The sequence below is a fragment of the Argiope bruennichi genome, chromosome 9 (genome assembly GCF_947563725.1).
Source record: "Argiope bruennichi chromosome 9, qqArgBrue1.1, whole genome shotgun sequence".
NCBI classification, from domain to species: Eukaryota; Metazoa; Arthropoda; class Arachnida; order Araneae; family Araneidae; genus Argiope; species Argiope bruennichi.
The window spans coordinates 50,423,420-50,439,070 of NC_079159.1; the positions used below are offsets into that span (position 1 = coordinate 50,423,420).

Sequence of the window (15,651 nt, forward strand, 5' to 3'; positions counted from 1 at the left end):
TGTTCCAATCGACAAAATTACAAATCAAGCTCTACGAACTTTTTCACTCAATTTTTTATAAATGTACTAGTATATTATTACCCACATGCCCCTAGTGAACAATAGTTATGAAAGAGTCTATTAGCGTGCATTCTTTAGGGAATTAATTGCTGGGATGCGGTGAATACACATGTATCAGGAAATCGGTTGTGTATTTTGCAGTGTAGACAGTGTTTCACAAGCAAAAAAATGCGATATCGAATATAAAATTTAAAAAAATATATGAAAGAAAATATCAGCAATAATCACTTACTTGGCATGAAGCAAGAATATAATATAATCACTGACCATTGCAACAATCCAACATTAAACCAACGGAGGGGTTTCCCCAAAACTTTCTCGCATATTCTATAATAAAGGTGTTATCCCGGAGAACGCCTTACATGCACTGCATACAATAGTTACAAAATCTGAACCTTTGGCGTGAATATAGCATTTTTACCAAATCTATCGTGTTATTCTTGGCGAAATATTTGGCGATTAATCCCTGGCATGCTGTTAATGGTATCCGAAAATCGAATTTCTATTTTAGATGCGTTTCTCCCAACCAATTGAAACAAAAATTTGACATAGAACTACAATTGTAGTCAGAAAATATCTTGCCAAATTCCATATATTTAATTCTCTGCAGTTTTGAATTATCGCGTTCACATGTTTTTGAAAGTACAGACCGACAGACGGTCAACTCCTAGCAGGATTTGGTTTCAAGTTCGATACATATCTACACTTTAGATGCTAAATCAGTGCATCAAATTTTATCCCTCTGGTTCTCTTCGTTTTGCAGTTATCTTGTGAAATTATATTTGGACAGTCGGATAGATTTACTCTGAATGGATTTCGTTCAAAATTATATTATCTCGTGAAATTATATTCGGACAGTCGGATAGATTTACTCTGAATGGATTTCGCTCAAAATCTGATAGAAATCTACAAATTTTGCAATTAGACAATATACGAAATTTAATCCATTTAGTTCAAAGCATTTTGGATTTATTGTATTTACAAACGGACAGATATAATCCCAAAAATTTGTTTTTCGAACTCGGACAGGTGTGAAACATGGAGATTCCACCAAGTCTCGAGATTAAAATTTTTTGACGGTTACATTAACGTTTTTTGTATACTTAGTATACAAGAAAATAAAAAAGGAAAGTCACTAATATTAGATGAATCAAAGTCTGAATCTCATATATAGCAGTTGTTAAGTAATTGATGAATAGGTGGATAGTGGTTGTGGTATGGAATTTCAAATTTCGTCATAATAAATATCGCAACATACAAAATAATGTGAGTTTTGTTTTATTGTTAAATGTTCTGAAATAAAAAATATTTCAAAAAATAAGCATGGTTATTTATGAAGTGTCATTATAATTACAATGCTGTTGTTAAAAATTACTCAAATATTTAAAATTATCTTTGATTTATTTATACTGTTTATTTCATGAACAAAATATTTTACAATTACGAACTCTTGTTAAAACTAGATCTGTACCATTTCATTGAAGAGCTAAGCTATCACATTTTAAACCTTTCACTTGGAAAAGCAATTCGATGCAAAATTATTCACCTAATACAAGGGCTTGTTTATTGTTCCGAAAAATAAATATATATAATTGTTTCAAGTTGAATTTCCCCGGGTATTTTTAACAATCAAAATTGAAAAATAAATCAATAAAAACGTCAAAATGATGCACCGTCTTGTGGTAACCATAAGTCACCTCTCGAGTGCGAAAGGTTAAACCAAGATTCGATATTACATCATTTTGGAGTGGTATGATGATTTGCATCTTATAAATGGTTTCTATTGCAGTTGATTCCATACAACATAATTGCATACATTTAACGAGAACTAAATAAATTTAACTAAATTAATAAACACATTTAAACGAGATACAGTGTGTGAAAATAATTTCAATAATTGCATTTCCTTTCAAATCTTGGAAAAAAATTCAATAAAAATAGAGGCGTAAAATTTCCATGACCGCATTACTTCTCTATGCATTTTGATAAGTTCGCTTGCTAAGTTAAAATTCGTTTTAAAACAAATATTCTCTTCTCAGAATCCATCGACAGCAAAATATTTACTTTGTCACGCATGAGCCTCCATATTCTTTCTTTTTTTGCTAAATTTGGTTTCAACAAATATGGGTTTTCGAGTGACCAAAATGTCATACGCACTTCTGCAACAAAGACCCACATTGGTAGCGCGAGAAAGACGGCGGTGTCACGTTGCAAAATGGCACACGCGCGTTTCGTCCATCTGACGCACAGAATCCAATTGTTCTCCATTTTTCCACCACTAAAAAGAAGAGGAAGATAAAGGAAATCAATGTTCTTGAAAGCCTTAAGCACTTAATGCCTTAATAAATCAATGCTGGTGAGGTACTTATGGCAGATTTTTAAAAAGCAGCAGCCCTGTGCTTCGTTCCTAGAAAGGACAACCAGAAGTGCTAATGGCAGACGTCACAGAGTACGCTGTTATGTGACGTAATCTTGTAAGTGGATGGCTGGTCCCAAGATTATGAAGTCCCAACCAGGAAACCAAATGTTTGAGCGATCACTTTGTTTTTTTCGCCCAGGCTCAATAAGGATTTTGGTAGGAAAAACGAAGAACAACCGATCCATTTGGAAAGAGACTTTGAATGAGTGATTCGAATTGACAGAAGAAATCGAAGTGGATGTAGTATCTGTTGGAATCAGGGTGTTGGACTCTTTTCAACATCGGAGTGGCACAAAACGATGGTTGTTTTTCAGTTTCGAGAAGTTCGAGTGGAATTCTTTGAGATGTTTTTTTATTTGGTGGAATCTAGGGAGTGGTGTGTGTGGTTTTAGATTCGTCGCATAAAATAACATAGTTGAAAGAAAGAATTAATCAGAAAGAAAGTGATACGGTTTTTTAAATGTTTTCCCGAAGAGCTAATTATGTTTTAAAAAGTTATGTTGTTCATTCAAGTTTTTTTTAGAAGTGGTAAGAATTGCTACTGGTATTCTTGAGCAGAAGGTCATTTGTTTTTAATGATTGTTGTAAGATAAGGTAACAGAGATAGCATCATATCCGTACCGAGGAGCTGATCCAAATATAGAATGTCTGTATATGAATGAAACCATAAAAATTGATCATATCTCTTTCCATTAATAATAATAGAGAATATATGTATCTGTTGATGCTCTACAGACCAGACCGTTCGACATAGAGTTATCAAATTTGGTACACATATATTTTGGAAAGTAAAAATGTGTTCTCAGAGTAATTTTCGAAATTTTAATTAATAATTAATCGAGATTTAGGTCATTTTTCGCAATAATACTATTAAATAAAGATGTTTTTTACACCGTTTAAAACTTAAAATTTTTTTCCATCATAAAATTTACTAGCTCCAATTTTTATTGGTTTAGTTAATTATTAAAGATGTTTATAAGTATGCGTTACCACAAGATTTTCATTGCTGTTACTAATAATTCATTCTAATTTTCTTCTTCAATTGCTGATCAAATTACGAATATTCGGTTCTATTTTTAAGTACTGATTAACTTTCTGTTTAAAACATGTTTTTAGTAAAAATTTTAAATATTGGGGCAATTACAGCTAATGTTTATCTTCATAAAAATGTAAAACTGAAATTTTTTAAAACATTTTTATATAATAGATCTTTTAGATAAGCGTTTTGTTTTCTTACTGTAATACGCTGTATATTTTTATTAAGTTAGAGAAATTTTTTTCAGAATAATCCTCTGATATATCAAGTAAAACATGTGATATTTTATATACAGGGTGGTCAAAAAAACAAACAAAATTCCCCTATATATGAAAGAAACCCTAGCGGCCTATCCGCTCAACCAATCGAACCCAAAATTTCAGACATGGTTGTTTGAAGATATGCGCTGGAGATAGTGATGAGTCTAAACAACACAGAGTTCACGATTACGGTTACAGTGAGAGAATTTTGAAATTTTAGAATGGCAACACCCACTTTTTCCTTGCGCAAATTGATCCGCGTATTGAAAAACCACAAATGGCGTTGGAACGATTAGCGTGTGACGAAAATTGTCGCCGTAAAGCATTTGCAAAGAAGAGTATTATAAAGGAATAATGACAACACAGAGAGGAAAGAGAAAAAAAAAGTTTTTATTGGAATGGATGGTTATAATTACAGGTTTTTAACGTGTTCATTTTCGCAGGCGACAACGCATTGCATTCGGGAGATTGTGGACAACAATGCCGAACGTGACATGAAAGGAGGAATCTGCATAACTTCACGTGTTATGACATCTTGCAATTCTGACACATCTCGTGGACCAGGCGTGTACACCTTAGATTTCAGATAACCCCTGAACCAGAAATCCATAGGAGTGAGTCGGGGGATCGCGGTGGCCACGAAACTGCAAAGTTACTAGAGATGACTCTATCAGCAAAGTGTTGTTGCAGCACTGGTCGAACACATTGGGCGACGTGTGGAGGAGCTACATCTTGCATTCATACAATGTCCCTAATGACATTTCGTTGCTGGAATTCAGGAATAACGGAATTCTGCACCTGAGTCAGAATAGCAAGATGCGATAACACATGAAGTTATGCAGATTCCTCCTTTCATGTCACGTTCGGCATTGTTGTCCACAATCTCCCGAATGCAATGCGTTGTCGCCTGCGAAGATGAACACGTTGAAAACCTGTAATTATAACTTTCCATTCCAATTAAAAAAAAAATTTCTCTTTCCTCTCTGTGTTGTCATTATTCCTTTATAATGCTCTTCTTTGCATATGCTTTACGGCGGCAATTTTCGTCACACGCTAATCGTTCCAATGCCATTTGTGGTTTTTCAATACGCCGATCAATTTGCGCAAGGAAAAAGTGGGTGTTGTCATTTGAAAATTTCAAAATTCTCTCACTGTAACCGTAATCGTAAGTTCTGCGTTGTTTAGAATCATCACCATCTCCAGCGCATAACTTCAAACAACCATGTCTGAAATTTTGGTTCGATTAGTTGAGCCGATAGGCCGCTAGGGTTTCATATATAGGGGAATTTTTTTTTCGACCACACTGTATATAGTGCATACAAATTTCAGTGTTAATTCTTTTTTTTACAAACGTTTTCCGATTTATCAAGTACATTATCGGATTAGCTCAAGTTTAATATCTTCCCGCTTAATTAAACTTCGAATCGTAGGTGAAATGACAAATAATAAACGCATATAGCACAATATATATATAACTGGAAACCTTCTAAAATAATGCGAATTACATATGCATCAAAATTTGTTAACGCTGCTGAAAAACCATTAAAAGATTCAATAGAATTTTTATATAATTAATAACTCCAGGGTATCAAGTCATCACAAAGGCGGCTAGTATTAAATATTTATGACTTAATGTTATTAAATTAAAAAAGAGTATTACGTTAGAAACTTCCCCATTTAATTTACAGTGGAGTCATTTTTTTTTTTTGTCGTGTGACTATTTAAGCCAAATTTTTGCACAGTAGATTCTGAGGGTAAAGACCCCTGAGCACCCGAGGGCAGAAGTTTGACTTCTAGCTCAAATGAATATAGCACACACACACACTCGCTTGCACAACCCCTTTCTACAGGGGGGCTCATTCACGCACCTCACAGAAAGAACACAAGGAAGAGAACAACCATGCCCGAAACAGGACTCGAACCCGGAACGCCTAGCTCACTAGGCGCGCTACCCCTAGGCCAGGACGTCGGATTTGGAGTCAATAATATTAACTTCAGTAACTGTAAACTAACGAAATATGGATTAATGCAGATAAATATAATTAGGCTAAGCTCACAAGATGCAACAACTCAGCAATTAGTTGAACGGAAATTCCCATTGCTATTTATAATTTTCAAATATAAACAAATGGATTCACACTTTCTCAGAATGAAAAAAAAAAAAAAAAAAGCATTCATTTACATTTCTCCACAAAATAATTAATTTGTAGCAATACAATTGTAGTATTGTGCCCGGGATGTTATTAGGAATCTAATCAAAGGCAGTTGCTTTACATACCTAGATTTAAGTTCAGTATCTCGCCAAATGCGATAACATAGTGCCAATCATCGAAAATCTGCCATCTTAGATAGTTATAAGAAATGGTAACAAATGGCTTAAGGTTACCATAAAAATTATCAGGGTTATATTTGGCAAAAAAAAAAATCGCCCCAAAACTTTAAGCTCTATTATTCTATTAAGCGATATTATTCTTAAAACTGTTCATAAATTTCTACAGTTATTTTCTACTAATTACTAAAACATGGAACACAAATTAGGATTTCTGTAAACATACTTTACAATGCAGCCTTATGAATGTCTTTCAATTTCTTAGCAAACAATGAAATAGAATTAGTTAAAACTACTAAAATGTTTTTAATTTAAAGAAATACATCAAAATTCAAACTTATATTCTTGGCAAGTATGGTGTATAAGCAAAGAATGAATGAAATAAATTTTCAATTTTGGTTAGTTAGTTTTAATATCGAATTTCACAGAATGATTATAAAAATTATAAAAGAAAACGTTATATCCAGTGATGGTAGTAACTATTAGAGTTAAAAAAAATTGGAAAATTGATTAAAATTTAACTTAAGGGAATAAGACTTAGACAGCGCCACTTACTGATTAGTACTAGTGTTAAAATTGTGTAAAATGGATAAAGATGAAAAAAAAGTAATTGAAAATTTTGTGTGTGCGTGTCTTTTTTTATGTGTAAAATTTCTTGCAGATACTCATACTGAGCACAGTAGATTATGGAAGTTTGAATAATTTACAGTTTATATTAAAAGAAAATATTCAAAGGAAAAAAAAGACGTATTGGTACAAGCTACTAATACGAGGTACTAACAAATAGACTTGATAACGTCTTTGTCCTAACTTGCAAACGTCCTAGAATATAATAGACTTGAATTCTTCATATAATGAACCCGAAATCGGAGATGGTGATATTTTGTTAAAATTCCGACCATCACATAATACTGAAGAGCAGAACATCCATCATTTCCAAAAACGTTCTGCAGGATTCACCGAACTAGTTTTCAGTTAAAATGCAATTAATGCATCAACGATATCAACTTTTAGATAATTTAAAAATATTACCTTTGTTATTCAAGCTACCTTTTGGCATTTTTAAAGGTCTAAAGATCAGACATTTTTTAATTTTTAATGTCCCAATGTCTTACTTCAAAAGTTTCTAGTTAGTTAGGTTTCAAAATATTTAATCATCAAAGGAAGATTATGGATTATTTAATTTTCAATCATTATTTTGTATTGTAAAGACCGATTTCAAAGGATTTATTTTTTAAATTCCTACACATATCTTTGATTTGATAAGGCAGAGTACATGTTCACAAACAAGAAATCCTTGAAAGCAAGCTTTAGTAGATCTTCTGGAGCAAAATTCACCAAAAATGCTAGTCTTATTTTCACTTATGACTCTTCCTAGCTCAGGTCAATTACATAACTACCTGAAGCAAATAACTTTCCAGATCTTTTTTTTAAAGTAATCTTTGTTCTTCAAGTTAAAATTTGTCATTTTTTCAAAAGTATACAAAATCTGGCCTTTTCTAGTTTTCTTATGGTATTGTAATTGTCTTATTTCTAGTTTCTTAATAGATTTCAAGGTATTTTTATCATCAAAGAAAAATGATGAATTACTTTATTTTTAATTGCTATTAAAATAGCAATTAAAAATAAAGGTTTCAAGGATCAGTGATAAAGTATTCTAAAAATGTTTTTCGACTACTTTACTTATATGCATCTATCATTAAATAATTCAGAATATACAAACAAAATGTTCTTGAAAATAAGCCTTCATGGATCTCCTAGAACCAAGGCTGGATTACAAGATATGCAAAATAGGTAAAGGGCCTAGACACTCGCACTTTTTTGTGGCCCCGAGATTTTTCATTATAGCATTTTTTAGGTTAATCCAATTTTGCACTTTCACTTTATTTGCAAGAATCATGATCTAGAACATATTCAAATAAAAATGAAATATTACTTAAATTTCGGAATATATTTCTTAATATTTGCTTTTGAAATTTTCAAATTAACTTGATCAACTTAGTTCAAACTTTCACTTTGTATTTTGGAAAATCTCAAAAAAATGGCGTATTTTTTGTTAATTTGTATTTTGTGCCACCAATTTTCAATGTGATCAGCAATGAAATGTTTGGTTATTTCATTTTTTCACAATATTTGCCTCTTAAAAACTGCTTATACAATTTTTAATTTAAAATCAACAACAACAAAGAAATTGATTGATTTGTAGTTATTTGTAGGAGAAAGGAGGCTCCGAAACTCGCATAGCCTAAGAGTCCCTAACAGACCTTACTCCTGCCCTGGTACGGAGTAAAATTCATCACAAGACTGGTCTTAAATTCACAGAAATGCGGTACACAACACTTCCTGGAGTAAATAACTTTCCAAGTCATTGCAGATTATTGGCATACCACCAATAAGCCATCAACACTATTGTATGCAATAAACATTAGATGACAGCCGGAGGGTTAACATTCTCTTTCTAATTAGCCATACCCAATATTATTGGGAAAAGCAACAGGTACCATAACCAGGAGGTACAAATAATACGAACATTTTAACTCTTATGAAGAATGTTCGCCATCTAGAATGCGAGACACGTATGTTTTTCTTCCCAGTTCGCGTTCGTCCACTCACGATATCTGCCCTTTGGTCAACGGAGGGGAATGAAAAAGAAATATTAAAAAAAGTAACCGAAAAGCCTGATCGGTTCTAATGCGTCAGGTCAACAACCCTCTTGCCTTCTGCTAATGGGACACCGGTGTAAGCCCGAAAAAGGCAAAGAGCGACATTCTAACCGCTTCCAGCAGCAGCAACAGTTTAAGTTTCCCTTCTTGCGGTCAGTCGAATATATAAACAAGCTCTGAACCGAAGTAGAAAAGAAATTCAATAAAAAATAAACACGGCTCGAAGCCAGTGTTGCGTGAGTTCGCAATAAATAACCTTTTTTAAAAAAAAAAAAAAAAAAGTTCGGCTGGAAAGAGAAAAACGGAAGCCGGGACAGCGGAAGTGTAGGGTTTGGTTCATGTCTTGCGTTTACGGTTTTTCCGAACGGGTCTCTTCTTACTTTTTCTTTTGATGTTGAAGAGTTTTTATATCGTTTAAATGCGGTGTGGTCCTCGTAAATTAGGAAGGGGTTCGACGAAGACGTAAAGAGTGAGTGTAAAAAGAGCCAAAATGGTGTGTTAGAGTCCGCTTTTTATCTAAAACCCATATGGAGTTAAAAATTATGAAATGAATCCGCGCCTTTCTTAATGGTTTTGCTTCGTTTAGATTCTTATTCGAAGAAATTTCGAGATATTATGTAGTATTAATACAATAAGATATTTTTTTTTTATTTTACTAAGGATACAAACGTTAAAGGTACAAATTTTGTAAACTTTTTTTACGCAATTATATATATATATATATTAGCGTTAAAGCTCGAAGGCCGTGAATGTGCACATTACCTAGCTAATTTGCAGAATAATTGATTTGCTCCGTTAAAGTGCGGAATCTGGAATTTTTCACATTTTAACCACATCAGCGGCTTTCGATCGTTGAAGTTGAAAAATTTGTTTTTATAAGTCAAAAGTTTTAAAACAATTGTCTGATTTCAACGTTTGCAAAGAGAGATTTTTAACAAAAGAAGATTTCTGGGAAAGTACAAATATCTTTATGTCAAACAGCAATAAAACAATCCCTCAGTACCAGGGAGAGTTTCAAAAAATTTGACTGCAACTCTAAACGTATCATTAATAGGTGTGCTTGTCACAAAAGCCATCTTTAGATTATACTGATAAGTGAGCCTAATTTTATCATGTTTCGCACATTCATTCCTTTAATTGTGATATGTTAAACCATTTGATTCTTTGCATTATAACTTTTTAATTGATTGATGAGAGAGATTTTTAACAAAAGAAGATTTCTGGGAAAGTACAAATATCTTTATGTCAAACAGCAATAAAACAATCCCTCAGTACCAGGGAGAGTTTCAAAAAATTTGACTGCAACTCTAAACGTATCATTAATAGGTGTGCTTGTCACAAAAGCCATCTTTAGATTATACTGATAAGTGAGCCTAATTTTATCATGTTTCGCACATTCATTCCTTTAATTGTGATATGTTAAACCATTTGATTCTTTGCATTATAACTTTTTAATTGATTGATGATTGATTCTATCAAATAATTTGTTGTTTGCTTGATTGTATTCTTTCTTAGATATCGAAAAATAAATAAATTATGTCAAATCCTTAATAATAAATGATGTCAATTTCCTTAATTGAATAATATTTTAAAGCGTTTGATTCTTTGTCTTGAAGTTTCTCAAGACAAAGAAGCGTTTCTTGATTGATGATTTATTCTATCAACTAATATGTTGATTGTTCGATCATTAACTTGATTCTTTAGATATCAAAAAAATTAATAAACAACATTTGATTTAAGCGTACAGAAACATTGCTGTTATTCCAATAAAGATCTTATTTTCATCGATCATATTTTTTTAGAAGATGAAAATCTTATTTTTTGCAACACGATCTGATTATACAATATTTCCCTTTCCAAGACATTTTTTTTTTCGTTATTGATAATCAGAATTTATTACCGAATTGGAAATACGTAATCATGGATCCTTCGTTCTATAGTTCAATTGAAATCTCGTCGCTATAAGGATAACTTGCTACTGCTTTTCCATTTTTTTTAATTGAATTTTTGTTTTGCAATGAACATTTGCTTTTCCAGATTTTTTTTTAATGTTTAGTTTAGTTTAGTTTTGTTTCATATGATTGATATAACAATTTTTGCTTCAAACACAGATTTAATAACTTCATATAATGGCAGAGTTGCATAACAGACCTTGAACTACAAGATAGACTACGCATCCGCCAGTTACCTACTCTGTTTTTACATCTCTTCTACTAGTAAAAATTAAAGATTGCGCATCTATATGGTAGTCCTCTATAGACTCTTTTGACCTAGAACTACTAAACATAGCACAAATATATTTTAGAATGTAAAGCTGTGAACCTCGGGGAGATTTTTTTTGTTTGTTTGTAATATTAATTAATTGAAAATTAAAGATAACTTTCGAAATTAAAGTTATGCAGTTTAAAGTATAAAAATGATTCTAATTTATCTTACAGCACAAAATGACTAAGTTAGCCAACTTCATCTTATCTTAACTAAGTTATCCACAGATTTGTCAGGCTGCAGTAGAATCGCAAGAAAAGTTGGTTTGTAAGGGAAAAAAACACCAATATTTGCATATAACGTATTAATGTAACGATTTCAAAATCAATATTGTTTACATTTAGAATACTAACAAAGTGTATAAAAATATGACTGTTTGATCATTTCAGTCAATATTACCCGTTTTGCTATCATTTAATTTTTTATTTAGAAAGATTTTGTTTGGGGAGTGAAGTGGATTTTAGAATTTATTTATTTCCTTTATTAATTTATTTTTGGCGCAAGAATCATAACTGACCATGCTGCATTATGTATATTCGTCATAAATTTATTAGCAAATGAAGCAATGATAGTTAAAATACAAACAATAATAGAAATGCAAGTTAAAACGTAAAAACGATTTTTGTATATAATTAAAATACATCTATAAAACAGCATAAGAATTTCAAAACTTTGCAAGCTGCAAATGTGGATAAATATTTCCAGACATTTTAAAAAAATGATATTTATATTAAAATGAATAATATTGATAGCTGTTAAAAATTCAAAGATAATCCGGTGAAGATGTTCTCCCATTAAATCACGTATTTATAAGGACGATGAATCGACAAAGGACATACGATGAAAATGAAATTTATAACATTAAATTAAAATATACTATAAAACTGTAGGATTAACTTTGTAGTCAGCGCAAATCAGGGCTCTCTCTCATCAAACATAAAATGTTTGTGAGTAAGGCAGGCGGGTGTGACCAATGCATACTTAGTCCATTTTGACATCGACCCTCGAATCGATAGCGGAATTGTCTATTTAAAGTGATCTAAATTATTAGAGTGCTCCTGTAATTCAAAAGCAGGCGTTTCCCGCCAAGGGTGTGCAATCTTGGCAGGTAGTTTTTGAAAATTTTTAAGTCAAACTAAGGCTTAAATTGAATTACAGATAATATTTCAGTAACCCGTGGATCTTCACAAGATTTATTTACTAAGAAATTAATTAAAACAATAAAGAAGTCAAATAAAATTTAGATATTAATTGTATTAATTTACTCCATAAAGAGGTTATAATTTAATTATTGCAAATATATTCGCATTAATATACTGTTAATGCTACTTTTTTTTCATGTCACATTTCGCTGAATATTTAACTTCAACAGCCAGCAAAGAAATACATTTTGGAGGGGGGAGGGAAGCAAAAGAGCTTAAATATGAATAACTTGTATATGGACTTATAGATTTTTAAATTTAAAAAAAAATGTATATTAAGGTTTATTGTAAATGTTTTATCACGCCTAAAGAATTGTGAATTCTTAGTAAAATAAAATCCTTAAATAAAATATATTTATCACTAAAAGAATTTCATATATTATTGATATTTATATATAAAATATATTATTACCAAAAAAAACCTATATCGGATAAGGTATTTTAATCTAAGGTATTAAATGCATAGTATAAATAATTACTAATATTTAAGAAAATTATTACTTGTTTTAAAAGCAATATAAAACAGTTTAACATTTTCGAATATTTAGGGTGGGGAGAGTAAAGGGGCAAACTTTTCGGTTCTCAGTACTTGAAGTCAAATATTTGTTCAAATTTTAAAGATATATATATATAAAAAAAAATTTCTCCTATTTTGTTTAATTTCAATGGGCCAATATAATGGGAAACACTAAACAGTTGTTTCTAACAGTAAAAGAGGTGCTGGCTAAATGGAAAAATCCTATTTCAACTCAATTACACTTCAACATTTCGTGTGCTGGTAAATTTGTTTGTTACGCAATTACGGTAGGAAGCGTTGTTCGGATAAGACATAATGTATTTTAAAATCATAAACAATTATGTTTATATTAAGATTTTTATTTTTTAATTTCATTTCAATGATTTTAATATTTTGCCACTTCATAGCGAGTTTAGCATTATTATAATAATTCAATCATTTTAGTAATGCAAGACATAATTTTAATTGGTTGTATCATTTATAAGTTAGTTAATATTGATAAAAATATATATTTAATTGCAATTTTCTTAATACTGATAAATACAAACATTTAACTGTAATTTTTTTAACATAAACAAAAGCAAAGACTTGTTTGGGCACAAGGTTTACACAGTACTGTAAGTTCTTAGATAGGAAGGCCGTACTCAAGTTGATAACACTTGAAAATTTCCTGCCGCCATGCAATCGTATTAAGTTTGTATTTTTTTATCTCAGGATTGTCGCTGTCATTTCTTCATTTATTTCACCACTTCATTTTTGTCCTTTTTTTTTCCAATTTTGTTTTTGCTACTTCACACGCATAAAAAATTTTAATTTATTTTTGCTTATTTAATTTTTTTTTCTGGCAGATTCCTACAGAAAGACTACCTATTACAATGGTCCTCATGACAAGACTCCGGAAAAAATTGGTGAGTTTTATTTACTTATCATGGTCCCTAGAACCCAAAACCACCCTTTGCTCAAAAGTTTATTATATATATATATATATGCGTATAACACTTTGCCCATGTTATCTTATGAACAGAATAATTAGAATAATTTTGTCCGGATTTTAACTGACTTGGAATATATTGTCAGAAATGTAAATGTCTCGGACGAGTTCGCAAATGGCTCATCCAGCTCAAAGAGGGTAGAAATGGCGGGGGGAGGGGGTTGAAATTTTCATTTCGCTATAACTTCCTTATTATTGAAGATAGAAAAATAAATTAAAGTAGCCAAATTAGTGCCGCATTAAGACGAACAACTTTTGCATTTAAAGCTTTTCGATAACTGCAATATCTTAGGAGTTAGGGACTGAAAAGCGATTTTCAAGCCCTGATTTTGACTGCATCTAACATCAACAATTTATGTTGCCAGATAATAAATTAGATGTAAAGGAATCTATCTTTGCCTTCCAGCATGCCAAGAGATTTTTTTTAACTTCTAATGATTGCATTGATAAGATGCCAAGCTTATGCTAGAAGCAAAGATTTCAAATCTTTGCAGAATAACCTGTAATAGGTAAAAAATATAAAAAAATTAAATGAATTTCAAATTTGAATTCAATGAACACTTTAGAGCGTTTAACACGTGATTATGCATCGACTCCCTACATTTAGCGTAGCTGCCTTTATATCGTCACAACCAACAATATGCAGGTCAAAACCTTTAGTAATATCATTTCCATTTCCTGCATCAAAATTAACCCAAATAAGACGATCTTACGCAATTTAAATGCAATATCGGTCAAAGCCGCAGAATTTACATTGTGCGTGAATTTTAACTAAAAAAATTTGCAGTTGGCAAATCTTCCTATTTAAAATTCACAAGATGACCTCTGCATTTATTAGTTTTATTTTTTTAAAAGATGAAACTGGAATTCATCTATTTCATCATCCATATTTTTTTACTGATGTCAGAGTTTTACCTGAATTTTATTAGATGGCTAGCTGGCACTTGACGCGTTGCTGCCGCAGAAGAAATATTGTTTAGAAATAGCTATCTGTTTAATTAGGAAAGATAGAAAGATTTATTTTCTTGTCGACAATGAATACAGTCATTGAAATTGAATGATGCATAAAGGAGAAGTATACATAATATTTATTCTTTTTTTAAACTTTATTATTTAAGTGCTCTAGGGTAGAAAATATTTTTTTGTTTTTCCGTCTTCAGCAAAAACAAACTTCTAAGCTGCCTGACTCCTGAGCATCCAACATACAATATGCAATGTGAAAAACCTGGATTTTCTAGGTTCAAAGCAATAAATTTACAAAGTTTTATCGCAATCGGATAAACAATAAGGCAGCGCATAAAATACGAACAAAAATTCATTTTTATATATTAGGTTATTATAATATAATAAAAAAATTGCCTACATGTATCTACAGCTACTAGATTTTTTTTAGCAAGTCATGTACAAAATTTATTAAAATATTGTAAAAATTTAGAAATACTACATGAGCAGTAGAGCAAAAATAAACATTTGCTTTTCCATTTTTTTTTGATGCGCAATTAAGTTTTGTTTGATGTAATTGACATAATTTTTTCGTCAAACACAGATTTAATAACTTCATATGATGGCGCAGTCGCATAACAGACAACGTATCCTATCTAAAAAGTAAGTAAACCTTGAATTATATGACAAACTTACTCTGTGTTTACATCTCTAATACTAAAAAAAATGAATGTGTGTGTATCTACATATGGTAGTACTCTAGAGACTCTTTTGACCCAGAGTTATCAAATATGGCACAAATATATTTTACGAGAAAAAAATTTGCCCCCTCAAAGAGTTTTTTTTTTTTTTTGAAATTTTAATTTAAAATTAAGCGAAATTTTGATGTTTTTCCGAAGATAATTTCATAAATTAAAGTTATCGTGCACAGTACGAAAATGATTCTTACATCATTTATCTTACAGCA

The 15,651-nt window shown here is 31.2% G+C and overlaps 1 protein-coding gene across 2 annotated transcripts in view; it reads right to left on the reverse strand.

The window, feature by feature from the left end:
• Positions 1–15,651, reverse strand: part of LOC129983845 (protein outspread-like) — a 168,115-nt gene that overhangs the window by 112,958 nt on the left and 39,506 nt on the right. The window lies entirely within an intron of this gene.